The 22,180-nt window shown below is 35.9% G+C and overlaps 1 pseudogene; it reads right to left on the bottom strand.

Annotated features, from left to right (window-relative positions):
• Positions 1 to 409: 409 nt before the first annotated feature.
• LOC129499190 (single-stranded DNA-binding protein 3-like) lies at positions 410 to 1,373 on the bottom strand (annotated as a pseudogene).
• Positions 1,374 to 22,180: the final 20,807 nt, after the last annotated feature.

Here is a 22,180-nt window from a genome sequence, read left to right as displayed (position 1 = left end):
ACTTGGAGCCTGAATCTTTAAAAATCAGCTGACTCAGCACTGGGCTAGCTGGGAGGCCAAGAGATAGTGGGGTCCCCCCCACTAAAAGGCACAATAGCATGAGGAAAGGCAGATACAAGTGACAACTCATGGATTGGAAGTTCAAATATTATTAAGCTATCTATATGTTTAATGCAATCCCAATCAAAATACCACCAGCATTTTTCACAGAACTAGAACAAACAACCTTCAAATTTATAGGGAACCACTAAAGATTCTGAGTAGCCAATGCAATTTTTTTTGGGGGGGGACTTGAAATATATTTTTATTTTGAGTTTTGTCCTTCATGTTTTAATGAATAAAAAGTTTGGCCTTTTTATTGCATGAAACTAAAAATGGGGCGGATGGGGGGCTAGAGGAGGGGGTTGGGGCTGAGGGGGAGCAGGAGATGCCCCTCCCCCAGCTCCTGGGTAATGACACCTCACTTCGCCTTGCATAATTTCTGGCATCTTCCTGCCTGCAATGCAGGCTCTCTCAGCGTCTCAGAGAAGAGGAGGGGATCACACGCTCATCCTCATGCTTGGAGAAAAATTGTCATTCTGGAAGGAGTGGAGGAAGTTCTCTCCTAGATCGCCATCATCTCAAGGGGTGCCTGGAGGATTGCTAATGCTACTTATGTTGTTAGAAGAATTTTTTGGAAGTCCATCTATGTCACCTGACCCTAACGATCCCTTCATGTGGTGTGGCTCCATGCTGCCCATGCCTCCCATCCGACCGTGCGAGCCTGGACCCATGGGGAAGTTGGACCAGTTGCCTCCAGGCGGCACCGGATTAATCATTGTGTAGATGTTGTCACTGGAATTTGTTGAATCTGCAGGACTAGGCATGATGGGTGTTCCTGGGGGGCCACCACCACCAGGAGGTCCCACGTAGGTACCAGGTGATGAGGAGGAGTATGGAGTTGAGTTAGCACTGTTGGGATTTGGCCAGGGCCTGCCAGCTCCCGGGCCCATGTCACCCCCCGGGCATGGCGGGGCCGAGGGAGTTGGGTGGTGGTCTCATGCGGCTGCCATAATTCTGTGGGCCAGGCCCCATGGGCCCATGCCTCGGTGAGGGTTCATTCTCTCATCGATCCTCCCATGTTGGGGTGCCCTTGTTGTCGGGTGGGATCCATAGAATTAGGCAGCAACCGCTGGGTCCCAGGAACTCCTCCTGGAGGCTGGTTTCCCATTCTGATGGGGGCCTGGGGCCGCCTGCCTATTCCGGTGACATAAAAGGCTGACTGTGGGGCCCCATCATGCTGCTGGGGTTGTGAGGTGGAGGCTGCGCGTGCGGCCAGGGCTGTGACCCCGGAGGACCCTGAACGAACCCCGGGGGATGGGGCTTCCCAGCATCCCATCCCATCGTTGGGGGGAATGTTGCCAAGCACAGGGCTCGGGCAGCTGCTGCACTGCAATCGTGAAAGGCTTTTGCTTCACTCGAATGTTCACAAGTGTCTCGCCTTTCAGGAGCTGCACAGTAAAGTTCCCAAAATACGCACCACCGCGAGTGCAAAAACCCAGGCGGTTCTCCCAATGTGATGTTTTTGTCCCATCGGATCTCCGACAAGAAGGTCTGTGCAGATTTCTGTGCTCCTACGTGCCGTAAATATTCGTAGACGTATACAGCTAACTTTCCCCGAGCCTGCCCGTCCGAGGCACCGCCGAGCCTTTTTGCCTTTGGCAAACGTGGTCTGCAGGGAGGAGGGCGCCAACCCGCCGACCCGACGACCCCGCCGACCCCGCGGCCCACCCGGCTCCGCCTGTGCTGCCCCCTAGCCAAGGCAATTTTGAGAAATAAAAAGCTAGAGGTATCACAATTCCAGACTTTGAGTTTTATTACAAAGCTGCAGTACTCAAAACAATATGGTTCTGATGCGGAAATAGACTCACAGATCAATACAACAGAAGAGAAAACCCGGAAATAAACCTACAATTTTGTGGTCAAATAATCTTTCACAAAGCAGGAAGAATATCCAATGGGAAATAGACAGTCACTTCAACAAATAATGTTAGACAAACTGGACAGCAACATGCAAAAGAATGAAACTGGACACTTTCTTAGACCATACACAACAATAAACTCAAAATAGATCAAAGACCTAAACATAAGACCTGAAACCATAAAAATCCTAGAAGAGAGCACAGGCAGTAATCTCTCTGACATCGGCCATAGTAATATTTTTCTAGACATGTATCCTGAGTCAAGAGAAATAAAAGCAAAAATAAGCTATGGGGACTACATCAAAATAAAAAAAACTTAATGTTCAAAAAAGGAAACTATCAACAAAACTAAAAGGCAACCTACTGGAAAGGGAGAAGATATTTGCAAATGACATATCAGATAAAAGGTTAGTATCAAAAAGATATAAGAATTGATACAACTCAACACCCCAACCAAACAATCCAATTAAAAATGGGCACTGTGGGTGGTGCCTGGTTAGTTCAGGCAGTTAAGTGTCTGACTCTTGGTTTCAGCTCAGTGTCATGATCCCAAGGTCATGATATGGAGCTCCGAGTTGGGTTCCATGCTTAGCTCAGAGTTTTCTTTGGATTCTCTCTCTCTCTCTCTCTCTCTGTCTTATCCCCCTCTCCCTCTCCCCTAAAATGAATAAATAAAATCTTTTTAAAAATGATTGGAAAACATGAACTAACATATCTCCAAAGAAGAAATACAGATGGCTAAGAAGCACATGAAAAGATGCTCAACATCACTCATCATCAAGGAACTGAAAATCAAAGTTACAATGAGATATCATCTTACATCTGTCAAAATAGCTAAAATCAAAAACACAAGAAGCAACAAATATTGGAAAGGATATGAAGAAAAAGAAACTCTTGTTCAGTGTTGATGGGAATACAAACTGGAGCAGCCACTGTGGAAGACAATATAGATGTTCCTCACAAAGTTAAAAATAGAACTACTGTATGATCCAGGAATCACACTACTAGGTATTTACCCCTTAAAAACACAAAACTGTTAATTACAAGGGGTTTGTACATTCCTGTGTTTATAGCAGCATTATTTACAATAGCCCAATTATGGAAGCAGCCCACATGTTTTTTGATAGATGAATGGATAAGGAAGTGGTATATATATACAATGGACTATTATTCACAAAAAAGAATGAGATCTTGCCATTTGCAACAACATGGTTGAAGCTAGACAATATAATGCTAAGTGAAATAAATCAGTAAGCGAAAGATAAATACCATATGATTTCACTCATCTGAAGAATTTAAGAAACAAAAACAAGAAATGAGTAAAGGAAAAAGAGAGAGAGAAAAACCAAGAAAGGGAATAGTAGCTACAGAGAACAAATTTATGGTGATTAGAAGGGTGGTGGGTGGGGAGAATGGGTAAAATCAGCAATGGAGATTAAGGAGTACACTTGGGGTGATGAGCACTGGGTGATGTATGTATAGAACTATTGAATCTCTACATTTTACACTTGAAACTAACATAAAGTTTTATGTTAACTATACTAGAATCTAAAATTAATAACAACAAAACAATAACAATAAAAACTTCAGGGTGTTTCCATTACTTTCATCACTATAATGTTGAAATTATTTGCTCAACATATGTTGAACATCAATAATGTTTTATTATTTGTGTGTGAATATGTGTATAAGTGCATTCATAACTTTGTCAGTATTTCTGAATATTTCCTTTGGATATTTTCATTCTTATTTTTCTTCAAATAATTAGACAATTGTACCATCTTTTTCTATTCTAAAAATTATAACATGTGAGATAAAATTACTAGCACAAATTTTATGAACATTCTTCAGATTTGTGTTTCAGTGTGATTTCTAGAAATACACTGTTTCATTCCCACCAACAATATCTAAAAGTGATTATTCAATTTTCCTTTTACAGAATGGAGTTCAATTATTATTTTTAATCCTCTTATACACAAAATGCATTTGTAGGTCAAATGTTAATTAATTAGAAAATTAATTTTCTAAGATTAAATTAATCTTTTACTGGTGACTTTTAGACATTGGATATAAAATTAGTAGATAAGAATGGACTGTGAGTTTCTGAAATTTACACTGGAATGAGGAAGATAGAAATGAATCAAACAATTCCATAAGTAAATGTAAAATTACAACGGTGTTTAGTGCTATGAAGAAGTGTACAAGATGACATGAGATCATAATAGGGAAGTCAAACCTCCTTTGTAGTTTGTGTAAAACTGCCTCAAGTGAACTTGAGGAGACAAGCTCAGTGAACTTCAAGCTCATTCAGGAGTAAAGGCTACTAGACAAAAGAGCAAAGAGGCGTTTGGAAGAAAATGTGTAAAAGGCTCTGTAGTAGAAGACAATATTGTTTTTTGGCAGCAAGATGAGTGCACCTGAAGCCAAGAAAGCAAGACTTGACAATTTTGGTGTATCTATTTCTCAACAGGTAGGTCAATTAAAAAAAAAAGTTAGGTATTATTTAACTCCTTTTCTTGAATCAAAATGAAAAGCAATTGAAGGGATTTAAACACAGAATGACAATAACTGATGTGACTTAAAAAAAAAGTTGTGTTTTTCTTGGTTTTGTTTAGTTTTAATGTGGAAAACAGGTCAAAAGGAAGCACTTGTGGATTCACGGAAATAAAATATGAAGATCTTTTACATAAAAGATGGAAATATTTGGAGGTGTGTTTGATGAGAGATGGTGATGTTTTGTTAAGTCAGAATGAAGGAAAGGGTAGAGTTAAGGATTACTCTATTTTCTGGATTTTATCATGAGAAGGATACAGATAAAGAGAAGTTTTCAGAGTGATAGTAACATAGAATTTATTTGGATGTGTTTGGGGGAAAAAACAACTTTCAAATTTGCTTGTTTATGTCCATGCATAATTTGAAGTATAAAGTACCTTCTCAGCAGGAAATACAATAATGAGGGCCATCTGTGTAATAACTGAAATCATGGATACAAATACATTTATTTAGGGAGGTTTTGGGAATGAGTAGAGAGTAGTTCATGGACCACAGGGCAAAACAAACAATAATCATAACACATCATGTAGTTTATTATAATTTTACGTCTTTTTCCTGAGAACATGTTTTAGGGCCTTTATTCATTTTTCTATCAAAAACTTAATAATTTTCTTAACAATTTTTATGTGTGCTTAAATCATTTAACAATTATATTTAGGTCAATATTTGTGTTTAACTTGCTGTTTAATTATACTTTAAAGGGCATATTTTCCTAAAGTGCCCGACTACTAAAATTTTATGAAGTCATATATTTTGTCTTTTATTATTTTAATAATTATTATTTATCAATAAATTAGTTTATTTGTCATACTATTTTACCAATGTTTAGAAAAAAATCTTTATCAATGCTTACATAAACATTCTCTTTCTGCCTTAAAATTTCCCATTTACTTGGTTTGTAAAATGCACCATGTGAAATGTTAATCTTTTTTTTTTAAGATTTTATTTATTTATTCATGAGAGACACAGAGAGAAAGGCAGAGACACAGGCGGAGGAAGAAGCAGGCTCCATTCAGGGAGCCCGATGTGGCACTCAATCCCGGGTCTCCAGGATCAGGCCCTGGGTTGACCGCAGGAGCCAAACTGCTGAGCCACTCAGGCTGCCCTGAAATGTGAATCTTAATTAATTGGTATTTATTATCAAATATGTACCCAATTCTCTCAACTCAATGTTGAATAATCTACCTCTTAGTCACAGAGTTTTATTTCTACATTTTATTCATATGAAAAGTTTATACATATTAAAACTGTTTTAAATGATCTGTTTGGTATCACAGATTCTATAATTTTTCTCAATGTTACTTTTAGTAAAGGCTATCTTAATAAAACAAATAGCTCTACAAATGGAAAAATTGAGATCAACTTGATTAACTATATTTATAGCCTTAATATACTATTTGTTATTTTAAAAAGCAAAAATAAAATAGTCAATTTTAGATTAGATAAGGGACAGCAGAAAATTAGTGTTTTTTAAAATCAATTTTCTGGGCAGAAGACATGAAGATAACTGACACATGTAAAGATGCTTAAAGTCACTCATCATTACAAAAATTCAAATCAAAACTACAATGAAATATCACCTCACACTTGTCAGAATGACTAAAATTAACAACACAGGAAACAACAGATATTGGGAAGGATGTGGAGACAGGGGAATCCTGTTACTCTGTTGGTTGTAATGCAAACTGATGCAGCCATTCTGCATTTTGTGGAGGTTCCTCAAAAATTTTAAAATATAACTACTTTATGACACAGCAATTTCACTGCAGGCATTTACCCAATGGATACAAAAGTACTGATTCAAAGGGACACACATGCACCTCAATGTTTATGGCAGCATTACCTATATATCCAGATGAATGTGTAAAGAAAATGTGGCATATGCATATACAATGGAATATTACTGAAATCTTGCCACTTGCAATGACATGGAAGGAGCTAGTATATAATGCTAAGCCAAGTAAGTCAGTCAGAAAAAGACAAATACTATATGATTTCATTCATGTGTAGAACTTAAGAAACAAAACAGATGATCATGGGGAAAATACAGAGACAAACCATAAAACTGATTCTATTTTTTTAAAAAGATTTTCTTTATTTATTCATGACAGAGAGAGAGAGAGAAGTAGAAACATAGGCAGAGGGAGAACCAGGCTCCATGCAGGAAACCTAATTTGGGACTTGATCCCAGGACTCAGGATCACACCCTGAGCCAAAGGCAGATGCTCAACCACTGAGCCACCCAGGCATCCCATGTAAAACTGCTTCTTCACTATGGAGAATAAACAGGGTTGCTGGAGGGCAGGTGAGAAGGGGTTGGGTTAAATGGGGTGATGGGTATTAGGGACGGTGCTTGTGATGAGCACCAGGTGTTGTATGGAAGCATCGTACACCTAAAACTAATATTATACTGTATGTTAACTAACTAGAATTTAAATAAAAATTTGAAACAACAAAAACCAAGCAAACAAACAAAATCATTGGGAATTCTGCTCTGACTGGAAATAGGTGAAAACAGCACACATTTGCTTAGAAGTGAGCTGCCTTTGTCTCGCGTTAAATCATCCAATCAAAATCATGGAAGCTTTTATGTATAATAAAGAGTCGCTGGTGGATTAACAAAAAAAAAAAAGTGATTTCCTTTCCGGTCATGAGATCAATATTTATTAACAAACAATCCAGTTTAACATTTTTCAGATGATTTAATTCTTTTAACTTAATTTAAAGCAGTTTTCTAACCAAGACAAAAGAGACTTTAATCAGTTAAGTGAGAAACTTTCGTGTTTATCTTTCAATTTATCAGAGAAATTAATTGGCATTTTTTTCTTTTTCTTCTCTTTTTGGACAGTTGTGCTGAGATAAGCACAGATTTTCTCCTTCTTTAGTTCTATACAGTACTGCATGAAATATTTTGTTTATACTTTATGAATATTTAGATTTTACATGCCTTGCTGTATTAACTTTAAACTAAAAGTGATTAATGCTAAGGAAATTAAGTTTACAAAACAACTAACAATGAACAGTTTATTATAGTCTTTAATCTCATTCAAACTATACTCTTTATTTTAGAATCCAATTATTTTTTCAAACTGATTGATATATTTTAGAATAAGCTTTGATTTTGTTTTATTGTTTCATGATATTTCTAACTGTTCTGCCTTCAAAACATTCAAGAAAAAAGGAATTTCCAGTGTATAATCATTCTGTTTCAAGTCTATAATCTTTTAAATTACTCTCCTACATTGTATTTTAGAGAAATATTGTTAGAAAGGAGTAATTTTTCTCTAACTTCAGTTCTGAAGAGTGAGGATCTTTGGTAACTGAATGGTGGCCAAGAATGTCTTTAATAAGATATTTTTACTTCCTATCGAAGTCCTATGACAACTTCCCCATGCCCTCACGATTCTCTGTGAGTTGAATCAAAATTTGAGAATATTTAATAGTTGACTAATAAAATTGCTGACTAAAACATTCATCTCAAGGGAACAAGTCCAGAATTTAAAAGAAAATCACATGATCTCTTTATGAAGGTGTCTTGGTGTTAATGATATTCAAACATAGACAGCAGGAGTTTCTATCCTGACCTCTGTAATCATTTGTAGAGTGCTTGGAATAATTCATAATTCTAACCGGAATCTCTTAAATTGGACTCTGTCGCAATGAATCCCAAGTATCTACACTTCTTTAAACCTCTTTTGGAAGATGATTCTAACACAGGACTGTCATTAGCACAAGAAAATGAGCAGCACAATACACCTAAGGATGCATTTCTTACTCCCATTTTATAAATCTTACTGAAAATTACCTGTGATTTTATTAGAAAGTCTTTGAAGAAATAGTTATGTAGAGGGAGTGTGAAGAAATTGGTATGATAGAAAGAGCCTTGGCCTGACAGAGGACTGAGGGTCTTCCATTCTCATTAAGTGCCTAAGTTCTGCTTTGCTTCTGTCTCCCAATCCATAAACGTGAGAGCATAGTAGATAATATAGCAGACATGTGTTTGCCTTCTTACATCTACCTTTTCCTTTCCCTTCCTCAATAGCTTTAGACATCTCTGACAATCTACAGAGCTCTGAGGGAATTGACCCTGCTACCAGTTCAAGGGGCATAGTATGGTATTCTTTACAAGCCAACCAGAATATTCAATCTCTCCTGGCCACACATATGAGCATCAGGCCTAAGCCAGACAGGTCAGAATCAGTATTGAATATTTTGCTCCAAATTTTAGGGAACAAAAAATCTCTATTTGTTGGTGAATGCAGTGTATATATTTAGGGCCTGGAATTGTGTCAGGTACGTTTGCTGCTATTAAAAAAAATTCAACTGAGTAAATTTTAAAGATCTGAGGGGATTTACTCAATGACTCATGAATTGGGCAGCATTTAATCTAGCAGATAGAAAGGAGTTCTGAGAAGATGTACAAAATGAAGGGCCTTTCTAGGCAGAAAGAAGTGGGGACAAGAAAAGTTTTCCTAGGCAAAAATTGGGGTGCTTGTTGCCATCATTTTTCTTTAGGGCATGGTAGGGGCCAGGCAGATTACCTAATTAGTGCGGAGCAGACAATTCCTCATCAAATGGATCAAGAGTCCATTTCTGGGAGAGCCTAAACTACAACTCTTAAGTCTCAGTTTGGTGACCGGAAGCCTGTTACCTTGCTTTTAATATCACCAAGAGAGAAGTCGCCCAGAGAGGAAAGCCAAAGCACAAAGAAGGACAAAGCCAAAAGAATTAAAGGAAAATAGCCCTATTGATACAGTAGACTTCTCTCTGGAACCCACTCTGCCTTTGAATCAATGACTGCTTTTTTTTTTTTTTTAAGCCACTTGAATGTGTCTCCCTGTCAACTGAAATTCTTGCAACTGAATTAATTTTGATGTGGCAACTTTCAAGACCTCATTCAGATTTAATATTTTTGATCTTTAAAATTTAAAATAGTTTGTATTCCCTGATTTCATTTTGGTCCATATTAACCCGGGACTCTGTCAAATGCATTAAAAAGTAGGCAATATGACATATCTTAAAGATCACTAGACCAAAGAGACACATTTCTAATAGATGTATGATCATCAGATCTTCAGGTAATGCGTCAGAAGCAATTCTGAAAATAATAAAGCAATATTTAAATAATCATTAAATATAATGATAGGTTAAGAGATTTCCAAAGCTGCCAGGCTTTCACTCACAGTATTTCCTGTCTCTCCAAAACTGTGCATATTTGAAGAACGTATATAGTCACTATTCACTCCTGATGGGCCCTGTTCACCAGTACCAAGGACTGAACTATCAAACCTGAGTTTTAGCTGGAGGTATTTGAATACTTCTAGTCCAACACTTTGAGATTCCATGCCATTCTTCCTGCAGCTGATATCCCTCTGACTTTGTCTCAAACTGTACTATGTTTTGCATGGGATGTAGGTCTAATTCCCAGTGTCCACCAGAGTCACCCTAAGCTGATGATGGCTTGACACAGGGATAGAAAAGGGAAGCCTCTTTGCCCCATGGTCTGACAACTGTTTGGGGCAATATGTACTCCAGAATTCCCATTGCATCAGGTTGATACTGATGCCTCAATTGGCCTACTCCCAATGGAGACTAGGCTCTTTCTTAAGTACTTTCCCCTGCTTTATTTCACACCCTTCTCTCCAGAGAGCTCTCCCTCAATGAATCATGTGAATAGGAATAACTCATCTCAATTTAGCCTGTAGGCAACCTTGCTGTTTTTTCCCCTGGTGCGAGTCTCTACCTGAACAATATCCCATCTTCTCAAATACCCTGAAAACTGTAACCACAACTTACACAGCATTTTCCCTTCAGAGGCCTAGGGTTCAAATCCTGATGACTTATTGCCTAATACCATGCTTTTTCATGTGTATCTCTGAAACTCCTGGCTTCTGAAATCTAATTTATCCGTTAATTTGCTTTACCTCATGAGGCTGGAAGATGGGGGAATGTACTGAGAGAGACTTAGTCCAGAGGAGATGGTTTTTAAAACATTTCAAATGCCAGTCTGTTCTCTTGGAAGATCTCAATGGCTCTAATATTGAAATGATTGCAGATATGGAGATAAAGCAATAGAAATTTAAACATAGAGATTGCTACATCTCTAAATTCATTTATTTTCCATCTGTATATCACACGCTGAGAAAGGTGCTTTTCCTTCGACTTGACTTCAAACAAACTATATATATATATATATATATATATATATATATATATATATATATATATATTAGAATCATACTAAATGTTGGTCTCCTTGCTAAGACTTTTTTTCAAATTTACAAAGCTTTTTTTCTTAAAGTTGGACTTAGAAAGCACTGAGAGCTATTACTCTCTCTGGGATTCTTTTTTTCTTTTCTTTTTTCTTTCTTTCTTTCTTTTGTTTTGTTTTCTCATTGTTTTTGTGTTGCTTTCTCAACAGGACATAAAGATATGGATCTACCACATGCCATTATGCTGTGTAGCTGTCCTGGCACTTTCTTCTGTTCTTGCTTCATTTTAACCCAGAATGTGAAACATTTTTAGGAAGTAAATGTAGGTCAGTATAAGCAATAGCTAAGCAGTAGAGTTTTTCCAAATTGAAATAATTTGTGTGGGAAAGTAGGTAGGAAAATAAGCCAACATTTAAGTGAAGTACAATAGAGGGGGTTCAGGCATTTAGAGGCAGCACTGGAATAGATGACCCTAATGCCCCTTCCAATGCTGAGATTCTATTATTCCCTAAAATGATAGAGAGTAAAATGGTGAAGATTCCACATGGTAAAGCATTGTTATTTTTATTTTAAGTTAAATAAAATCTGAACATTTTCATCTTTTATGTTCCTGACAAATAGGAGAGATTTGGTGACATTTAAGCTTGACCCAAATTTCTTAAATCTTCTTATACTTCTTTATCGTGTTGAAGAGTTCTCTTCAATTTCAAGAGAAACCCAGAATGTTTCTGATCACTTTTCACTTAAGAAATGATGTGCTAGTTGGTGTCTTAAAAGTTCAAATACAGTGTCTTACTAATCCTGTTGTGTTTTTCTTTTTGAGACAAGAGTTCACTATTCATCAGTTTTCCTTGTAATGAAGTTATTGTTACATAAAACTTTGCTATCTATAAAAAATCTAAAGTCTATATAGGTGGATCACTCCTTTTTTTCTTAAACTATAGTTAACTCAACTATTATTTTCTTTTTTAAAGTTAACAAAACTGAAATACAGATAGACTTTGTAAAAAGCCACAATAAAATGGTAATGAATTAAAATATCTAAATGATTGCTTCCAGTTACCCATCAAGTTACTTTCTAGGATTAAAATGTGAAAGCTAAATTTCATGTAGGTTTTAAATTAGGCAAGAGATTAATAAAGTATATTTTACATTTATAAAAATTACTAACTTTTTCACATGGTGACACTTCTAAAGTTTAATTTCCACTTCTCACTTACATTGACACAACATTTTGTTCTACGAATAAATATATATAGCACCTAAGAACAAATAACCTTTAAGATATATTAAACTAAAAAAAAAAAAAAGATATATTAAACTAAGTAACCTTAAAAAGAAAAAGATGGGGCAGCCCGGGTGGCTCAGTGGTTTAGCGCCATCTTCAGTCGAGGGTGTGATCCTGGAGACCCAGGATTGAGTCCCATGTCAGGCTCCCTGCATGGAGCCTGCTTCTCCCTCTGCCTGTGTCTCTGCCCCCCCCCCATGAATAAATAAAATCTTTAAAAAAAAGAAAAAGAAGTAATTTATTTATTTGAGAGAACACGAGCAGGAATGAGAGTCAGAGAGACAATGAGACTCCCCACTGAGCAGGGACCCTGACATGAGACTCAATACCAGGACCCAGGGATCATGATGTGAGGTGAAAATAGATGCCCAACCTACTGAGCCACCCAGCTGCCCAATTTAAGTAACTTTTTGAATATAAAATCCTACAAGTACAATGTTGCTTATAACCGATATATTATAGTAATAGGAATAACATCAAACAATTTTAAATTATTTGTTCATTTACAAAATTATTTTACTTATTCTCTAATATGTCTGTGATATAGGTTTTTTTTCTCCTTTTACAGATTAGAAATTAAAAACCCATAATAGTTAAGAGGCTGGCATGAAGTCACATGAAATCACGCTCAGATCCAATTTTTCCTATTAAGCTATTCATTCATATATTAGAAAACTGCATTTATTGAGCACCAATACTGTGTCAGGCTGTGGACTAAGTGAGGTTATAAGAACACTATATCTCTTATCCTACTTACATATAACTAGAAATTATAGAACTTGGAAAATGGCTATTTTGTCTTCCCATAGAAAGTTTTCAGATAAGTCATGAAGAAAAGATTTGCAAAAATGAAATAATGAGAGAGCTAATCTATCCGTCTTCCTCATAGTCAGGGACCCTGCCTGTTCTAGGACTACATGATCATTACATTACCTATTACATAGACTCCTACTTTGTTTCATTTCTTCTTTTCTATCCCCTATACAGCTCAATTTTCACTTACAACTTGAAGTTACATTATTTTTAGAAATATTAGTTCTATCAGTGCACTCCTCTATCCTTGATATCATTCATTATATAAGCTCATTAACATAAAACCTTTTAAGCTCATTTCACACTAATCTCCATTAATTTCCAATACTTTTCTCAAAGAAATGAAATTTGACTTATTATGATATATATTTTAACTTAAATGGCAGAAACTGGTTGCTAATACTCTTTTCTGAAGCTCAACCAAGACAAAAGTATATTTTAAATTAAGAAGTTGTTTTAAATAAAGGCTGTCAAATATGCTCCAGTTAAGTAATATTTATTCTCTGAACTTGTCTTACAAGTTACTTATAACATATTTATAAGACACTTTGCTGTCGACAGAGGATACTGGATTTCTCTCGATATTTTTTGAGACAGGTCATAATTTGTGAATTATATTGATTTTATTTACTTACATGTATTAAGATTTGTATCCACAAGTATCAGTAATAATTGACAGTGTATTACTATAAACTTTCAAATTATGATATATAAAACAAAACTAAATAAGTTAAAATAGCTCAATGTTGCCAATATGCAGTATAAAACTGGATTAATGACATTAGATCTTTCTTTATCAAGTACATTATTGACTAAGCAGGAAACTCTCTTCTTGCTTTTATGAATTTTGTACTAATTTGTTTGTTGAGAAGAAATGTCTTTCTCTTTATATTATCATTTCTGATGGTAATATGATTTATCATCTTTGATGGTAATATGATAATCAAAATCTCTGATGATTTTGTCATAAAAAATGTAATTGAGGAGTGCCTGAGTGGCACAGTCAGCTCAGAAGCTGACTTTTGGTCTCAGCTCAGGTCTGATCTCAGAGTTGTGAAATGGAGCCTTACCTCAGGCTCCCTGCTTAGCACAGAGTATGCTTGAGTTTCTCTTTCTCTTCCTCTGCTCCTTTCCATTGCACTCTCTATGTCTCTCATTGAAATAAATAAATAAATATTTTTTTAAAAATGTAATTGAATGTGCTCGCTTTGGCAGCACATATATTAAAAATGTAATTGAACTTATGGTATGAGAGGTTGACAGTGTTAGCATAAGATATGGTTGAGTTTTCCTGCACAGATGATGCTGAAGAAGACCTGAATATTCCCAATGAGGAATACAGTTACCTCCCAAACAAAGCAATATGGCCTTGCAGCCTTGGAAAACATACATGGATTGTATTTGGCAGACTAGGTCATTGTTTCATACAAACGGAGCTTGGAACTTTGTTTAAACTTGATTGCTTGCTTAGCTTTCTTTCTCCATTTTATCTTCTACACCCCTACCAGTCAGCGTTTGGAGCAACTCCATAAAAAATCATTTGGCTTTAAAGCCCAATCTCAGAACTGCTTCCAGAGAACTACCTAAAAAGAGTACCAGCAGGGCTTGACTCTGAGAAGAGGATGGCTATAGAAGGACAGAGGGAGAGCAGGTTTGAAGGTGACAGTGTGTGCCTTTTGTGTGTTTGAAACAGTAATTGGTAACAGTGTCCTTTTTCAGGTAGACAACTCTATCTACATTTATTTTTAATTGCTATGAACCTAATGACTGGATTGAATTTGTACTTGTATTATTTTTTTTTTTGGCTTTTTTGGCCTCTGTGTTTTATTTCTCCTGTTTGCATGTAATTTGTATCCAATGTGTGTCCTTAACTACAATTATTTAATGAAAATACGGCTTATTCTTTTTTCTTTATGTAGGGAGCATCCAGGGTATATCAGGTGGAAGATCATGGGCCTTGATTGTGCCCCTTAAGGACATTTTACAAAATTATGTGTTGTCATAAAACATAAGAGTGCAGAAGTGTTACAGGTGATAATTTATAAACAATGACCATGATGATTAGTGATAAGGATATCCTCTTAAAAAAAAAAAAGAATATCCTCTTATCCACTGGGCAGTTGTACAAATATAGTACCCTACCTTACTCTCCTGCCCTCTGCCCTGGACTTGGTTCTCAGATCTTAGAATATACCAAAGTCCCTGGGAAAAGTCATGTGAAAATTGGGGCCAACAAATAGGGAGAGCAGAATTTATGACTTGTCATCTTGGTCCACACTTCTATTTTCATCCTCTACATGTTCAAACCAGATACTATCCTAAAGAAATTATATTCTAATATTCTAACTCATTTGGACTGTAATTTCTAGGTAATTAACACTTTGTGTTGAATGACATACAAAGAAAGTTGGATTGATTTTCTATGGTGGCATTAATTTTCAATTAATGGATTCATTGTATTTGTGTGTGTGTGTGTGTGTGTGTCTGTCTGTCTGTCTGAGATGAGTATATAAATGAATAAAGGATAAGTGTAAGTGACAGCAAGAAAGGAAGACAGAGACTTCATGGATAGAAGCTTGAGTCCTGTGTTTTATGTCCTGCTATTAAATTCTAGTTCTGACCATCTTGTCAAGTTACCCTAACCAAATATTCTAACTCTGAAGATTTATTTTCTCCTCATCAAATGGGATCTTCCCTCTCATTCCTTAATATAGATATAAGTTTCTATCTGGTGTCTCATCTTTAGCATGAATGGTTAGCATTCTCTTCAGTGCATATTTGCTGGTTGATAATCTCTCCATTTTTGTTTATCAGATAATATATTTTGCTTTAATTCCTGAAGGATATTTTTACTGGTTAGAAAATTATGGCTTAAAAGGGTTTTTCTCCCACTTTGAAAGCACTTGAATATTGTTAATCCATTGTCTCCTAGTTTTTATTTTTCCTGATGAGAAGTCAGCTCTTTGTATTGTATTTATTTGTATTATTCTGTTTGTAATATATTTTTCTTCCTGTGTCCAAAAATTTCTACTTGACTTCAGTTTCCAGCATTTTCTCCATGCGTTGGTATTATTTTTGTTTGTGGTTTTATCCTGCTTGTATTTGTATTTTCAAGGGCTTTTTGTTTGTTTGTGGGTTTTTTATTTGTTTATGGGTTTTTTGTTTGATTTCCTTGTTTGTTTTTTGGGTTTTTGTTTGTTTGTTTCCAAGCTTAGTAAATGTTTATTTAGATCATTATATTTTTTGTACCACTTTCCATCTGCTTTCAATCTGGGATAAAAATCACCTGTATTTTAGACCACTTGATGTTTCTCCCCAATTTATTTTTTAAATTTTTGTGTATACTTTTCATGTGAGATAGTTTCTATTAAAATATCTCTAATCGGGATCCCTGGGTGGTGCAGCGGTTTAGCGCCTGCCTTTGGCCCAGGGCGCGATTCTGGAGACCCAGGATCGAATCCCGCGTCGGGCTCCCGGTGCATGAAGCCTGTCTCTGCCTCTCTCTCTCTCTCTCTCTCTCTCTGTGACTATCATAAATAAATAAAAAAAACAAAAAATATTAAAAAAAATTAAATATCTCTAATCTCACTGATCTTTCCTTCATATTTTAAACTTTCAGTCATTATAATTTCCTGTTCTAGAATTTCTGACTTGTTTTTTCCATTTTCATCTTCTGTTTAGTTTTCTCTATTTTTAGTCATGAAAAGTATTTTTTTCCTTTATGCTTTTGCATCATCCGTTATAATTGGTTTAAGGTCCTTCACTGATAATAATAACATTTGGGTCATCTTGGTGTCAATTTTTGTAAATTGCTTTTTATCCTGACTATGGATTATACTTCCTAGTTTCTTTGTATTTCTAGTAGACTTAGAAATATTTATATTACACATTATGAATGATATCTTTCAGATTCTCTGCATTTTGTTATCTTCCTCTGAAAAACATTTTGTTATAGATTTTATTTATTTATTCATGAGAGACAGAGAGAGAGAGAGAGGCAGAGATGCAGTCAGAGAGAGAAGCAGGCTCCACGCAGGGAGCCCAATGCGGGACTCCTCTGAAAATTTTTAATATTTTTTCAATATGAAATTAACTTTTGTGAACTTAAACACCAAAATCTGTCAATCATGTGATGCATAGCAGCTGCAAAAGTTCATTGTTTCCAGAATTTCAGCTGTGATTTTCATGTGCATAAAGACTTTAGGAGTAATCTGGGAGTTTATGGTAGGCATACATCAATTATGGAACTTGCTCTTCGGTGGTCCTAGATTCCCCCATCTTCGCTGTACCACTTCTAGTAGCTGATAGTTAGATGGATTTTTTTTAAATTTTTTATTTATTTATTTATGATAGTCACAGAGAGAGAGAGAGGTGCAGAGACATAGGCAGAGGGAAAAGCAGGCTCCATGCACCGGGAGCCCGACGTGGGATTCGATCCTGGGTCTCCAGGATCGCGCCCTGGGCCAAAGGCAGGCGCCAAATCGCTGCGCCACCCAGGGATCCCAGTTAGATGGATTTTTGTTTGTTAATATGAGTCATCTCACACTGTGAATGTTGGAATGTATTTTAAGGCACCAAGTCATATAAATGCAAATTACCTAAGGCATCACCTTTTCATAAATGGTCAACTCACTACTAGTTTCGATCTGATTTTGTGCAACCTTCATACTTTTAAATATGTGTTTTAGCATTTTGTCCACATTTTATGATTTAAATTTATAAACCATTTAATTTATATTTAGATTTCATATTTAAATTATGAATTTAAATTTATAAAGCATTTAAATATTATCATATTTATTAAATTCAGTAACATGAAAACAACATTAAAAATCATCGTTCAAAAATATACATGATTAAAAAATAGATTGCAAAGGCTCTAAATTGAAGTATCTGAATTTTCTTTGGGAAACTGAAAACACTTTTTTTAAAAAATATTTTATTTATTTATTCATGAGAGACACACAAAGAGAGAGAGAGGGAGAGACACAGGCAGAGAGAGAAGCAGGTTCCATGCAGGGAGCCTGATGTGTGACTCAGTCCTGGGTCTCTAGGATCAGGCCCTGGGCTGAAGGTGGTGCTAAAATGCTGAGCCACCTGGGCTGCCCCTGAAAATATTTTTTGAAAAAAGAGCAGAATGAAACAATTGAAAAGAGTATTTTATCTTTTTTTGAGATAATTCAGTTAATCAAAACATAAAACTTAGATGACCTAGTCATCTCACTCAGGAAAGTGTGTTTCCTGAAGAACAAAAAAGATGATAGATCATATCTATCGGTAGGGTGCCCTTCAGACTGTTTACATATTAAATAGTCACTTGTCTTTGATAATTTTATTTATTTAAAATTTTAAAAATGCATGGAAGCAGATGAAAATGAAAACATGACAGTCCAAAAGCTTTGGGATGTAGCAAGAGTGGTCATAAGAGGGAAGTACATAGCAATACAGATCTATCTGAAGGAAAAGAAAAGTCTCAAATATACAATCTATCTTAGACCTACAGGAGCTAGAAAAGGAACAGCAAATAAAGCTTAAAGCCAACAGAAGAAGGGAAACAATAAGGAATAGAGCAGAAATAAATCATATAGAAACAAATAAACAAAACCACAGTAGAACAGATCAATGAAACTAGGAGCTGGTTCAGTGTAAGAATTTATAAAATTGCTAAACTCCAGCCAGACTTATCAAAAAGAAAAGAGAAAGGACCCAAATCAATAAAATCATGAATGAGAAGAGAAGTTACAATCCATACCACAGAAATACAAACAATTGTAGGAGAATATTATGAAAAACTATATACCAACAAACCACACAATCTGGAAGATATGGATAAATTCCTAGAAACATATAAACTACCAGAACTGAAGTAGAAAGAAATAAATAATTAGAACAGACTCATAACCAACAAAGAAATTGAATCAGTAATGAAAAATCTCTCAACAGACAAAAGTCCAGGGCCACATGGCTTTCCAGGGGAATTCTATCAAACATTAAAAGAGTTAATACCTGCTCTTCTCAAACTCTTCCAAAAAAGAAAAAGAAAAAAAGAAAAGGAAGGAAAACTCCCAAACTCATTCTATGAGGCCATTACCTTGATTTCAAAACCAGACAAAAACCTCACTAAAATGAAGAATTACAAACCAATATTCCTGATGAATATAGATGAAAAAATTCTCAACAAAATACTAGCAAATCAAATCCAGCACTACATTAAAAGAATTATTGCTGGGGATCCCTGGGTGGCTCAGCAGTTTAGCCCCGGCCTTCGGCCCAGGGCATGATCCTGAAGTCCTGGGACTGAGTCCCGCATCAGGCTCCCTGCATGGAGCCTGCTTCTCCCTCTACCTGTGTCTCTGCCTCTCTCTCTCTGTCTGTCTTTCATGAATAAATAAATAAATGAAATCTTAAAAAAAAAAAGAATTATTGCCACGACCAAATGGGTTTTATTCCTGGGCTGCAAGGTGTTTCAATATTTGCAAATCAATCAACATGATACACCACATTAGTAAGAAGAATGATAAGAACAATATGATCCCTTCAGTGGATCCAGAAAATGCATTTGACAAAATATACTATCCATTCTTGATAAAAAGCCCTCAAAAAACTAGGGATAAAGGGAACATAATTCAACATCGAAGGCCATATGCAAAAGACCCACAGCTAATATTACCCTCAATGAGGAAAACTGAGAATTTTTTTTTCTATAGTCAAGAACAACACAGGGATGTCCACTCTCACAATTGTTATTTTACATAGTACTGGAAGTCCTAGCCTTAGCAATCAGAAAGCAAAAAGAAATAAAAAGTATCCAAATCAGCAAGGAAGAAGTCAAACTTCACCTATTCACGGAGGACATGATATTCTATGTAGAAAACCCAAAAGACTCCACAAAATTCAGCAAAGTCACAGGATAAAAATTCAATTTACAGTTATCTGTTGCATTTCTGTACCCCAAAAATGAAGCAACAGAAAGAGAAATTAAGGAATGAGTTCCATTCACAACTGTACCAAAAAATTATGATACCTATGAATAAACCAAACTAAAGAGGTAAAAGATCTGTACTCTGAAAACTATAGAACACTATGAAAAGAATTGAAATGACACAAAGAAATGGAAAAGCATTTCATGCTCATGGATTGGAAGATCAAACTTTGTTAAAAGGGTTATACTACCCAATCTACACATTTAATATAATGCCTATCAAAATACCACTAGCATTTTCACAAAACTAGAACAAACAATCCTAAAATTTGTATGGAGCTCCAAAGTACTCTGAAGAGCCAAAGGAATCTTGAAAAAGAAAAGCAAAGCTGGAGGCATCACAATTCTGGACTTCAAACTGTGTTAAAAACTGTAGTCATCAAGACAGCATGGTACTGGTGCAAAAACAGACATGTAGATTAAGGGAAACAGAATAGAAAACTCAGAAACAAACCCACAACTATATGGTCAGTTAGTCTTCAATGAAGCAGCAAAGAATATCCAATGGAAAATAGTCTCTTCAGCAAATAGTGTTGGGAAAACTGGACAGCTACATGTAGAAGAATGAAACTGACCACTTTCCTAAACCGTACACAAAAAAAATAAATTCAAAATGGATGAAACACCTAATGTGAGACAGGAATCCATCAAAATCCTAGAAGAGAACACAAGCGGCAATCTCTGTGCTGTAGCCATTTCTTACTAGACATGTCTCCAGAGGCAAGGGAAAGAAAAGCAAAAATGAACTATTGAGACTTCCTCAAGATAAAAACTTCTACCTACCAAAGGAAACAATCAAGAAAACTAAAAGGCAACCTATGGAGTGGGAGAAGATATTTGCAAATGACATATCTGATGAAGGGTTAATATCTAAAATCTATAAAGAACTTATCAAACTCAATACCTCCCCAATAACGCAGTTAAGAAATGGACAGAGACATGAATAGAGATTTTTCCAAAGAAGACAGGTATATGGCTAACACATACATGAAAAGATGCTCAACATCACTAATCATCATGGAAATTCAAATCAAAACTACAATGAGGGGATCCCTGGATGGTTCAGTGGTTTAGCTCCTGCCTTTGGCCCAGGGCATGATCCTGGAGTCCCGGGATCTAGTTCCATATCAGACTCACTGCATGGAGCCTGCTTCTCCCTCTGCCTGCGTCTTTGCCTCTCTTTCTCTCAGTGTGTGTGTCTCTCATAAATAAGTAAATGAAATCTTTTTTTTTAAAACTACTATGAGATACCTTCTCACGCCTGTCAGAATGGTTATAATTAACAACATAGGAAACAACAGATGTGGGTGCTGAGAAAGGTGAACGCTTTTGCAAACCAGTGCAGCCACTCTGGGGGCTCCTCAAAAATTTAAAAATAGAACTCTCCTACACCCAGCAATTGCACTAACCAAAGATAAAAAAAAAAATGCTGATTCGAAGTGGTACATTCACCCCGATGTTTATAGCAGCATTATCTACAAGAGCCAAATTATGGAAATAGCCCAAATATCCATCAACTGGTGAATGGATAAAGGAGATATGGTATGTATATGTTTATGTATATGTATATGTATACCATATGATTTCACTTATATGTGGAATTTAAGAAACAAAACAAAACAGATGAACATAGGTGAAGGGGGATAAAAAAGAAATGGAGGCAAACTATAAAGAACAAACTGAGGGTCACTGGAGGGGAGGTAGGGAAGAGATGAATTAAATGAGTAATGAGTATTAAGAAAAGCACTTGTGATGAGCACTGGGTGTCATGTATAAGTGATGAGTCACTAAATTCTACTCCTGAAACCAATATTACACTATATAATAATTAACTATAATTTAAATAATAAAATGAATAAATGATAAAATTTCCATTTTGGCAAATGAATCTCTTATGAACATTGGGTCACTTCTAATAATATAAATGGTTATTATGAAAACCAAATTTTGTGTTGTTCAAGTGGGTACTGCATTAGATTACTTATTAAGTATTATAGCTCTTGAACTGTGAGGACCATAAAGATTATCACATTTGTACCTAACAGTTTTGAACTACTTACATAGATGTATTAAATTTATATTTTTTTAATTACTTAAATTCAGTTAGCCAACATATAGTACTTCATTAGTTTCAGATGCAGCATTCAATAATTTATCAGTTTTGTGATTACCCTACGATCCAGTTGTACTACTAGGTATTTACCCCCAAAATACAAATGTAGTGATATGAAGGAGCACCTGCATTCCGGTGTTCATAGTAGCAAGGTCCACAATAGCCAAACTGTGGAAAAAGCCAAGATGCCCATCAACAGATGAATGGATGAACAAGACGTCACACACACACCAGGGCGCACACACACACACATACATG

This window comes from Nyctereutes procyonoides, unplaced genomic scaffold (genome assembly GCF_905146905.1).
Source record: "Nyctereutes procyonoides isolate TBG_1078 unplaced genomic scaffold, NYPRO_anot_genome, whole genome shotgun sequence".
NCBI lineage: Eukaryota > Metazoa > Chordata > Mammalia > Carnivora > Canidae > Nyctereutes > Nyctereutes procyonoides.
This window is presented reverse-complemented; position numbering and strand designations above follow the sequence as displayed.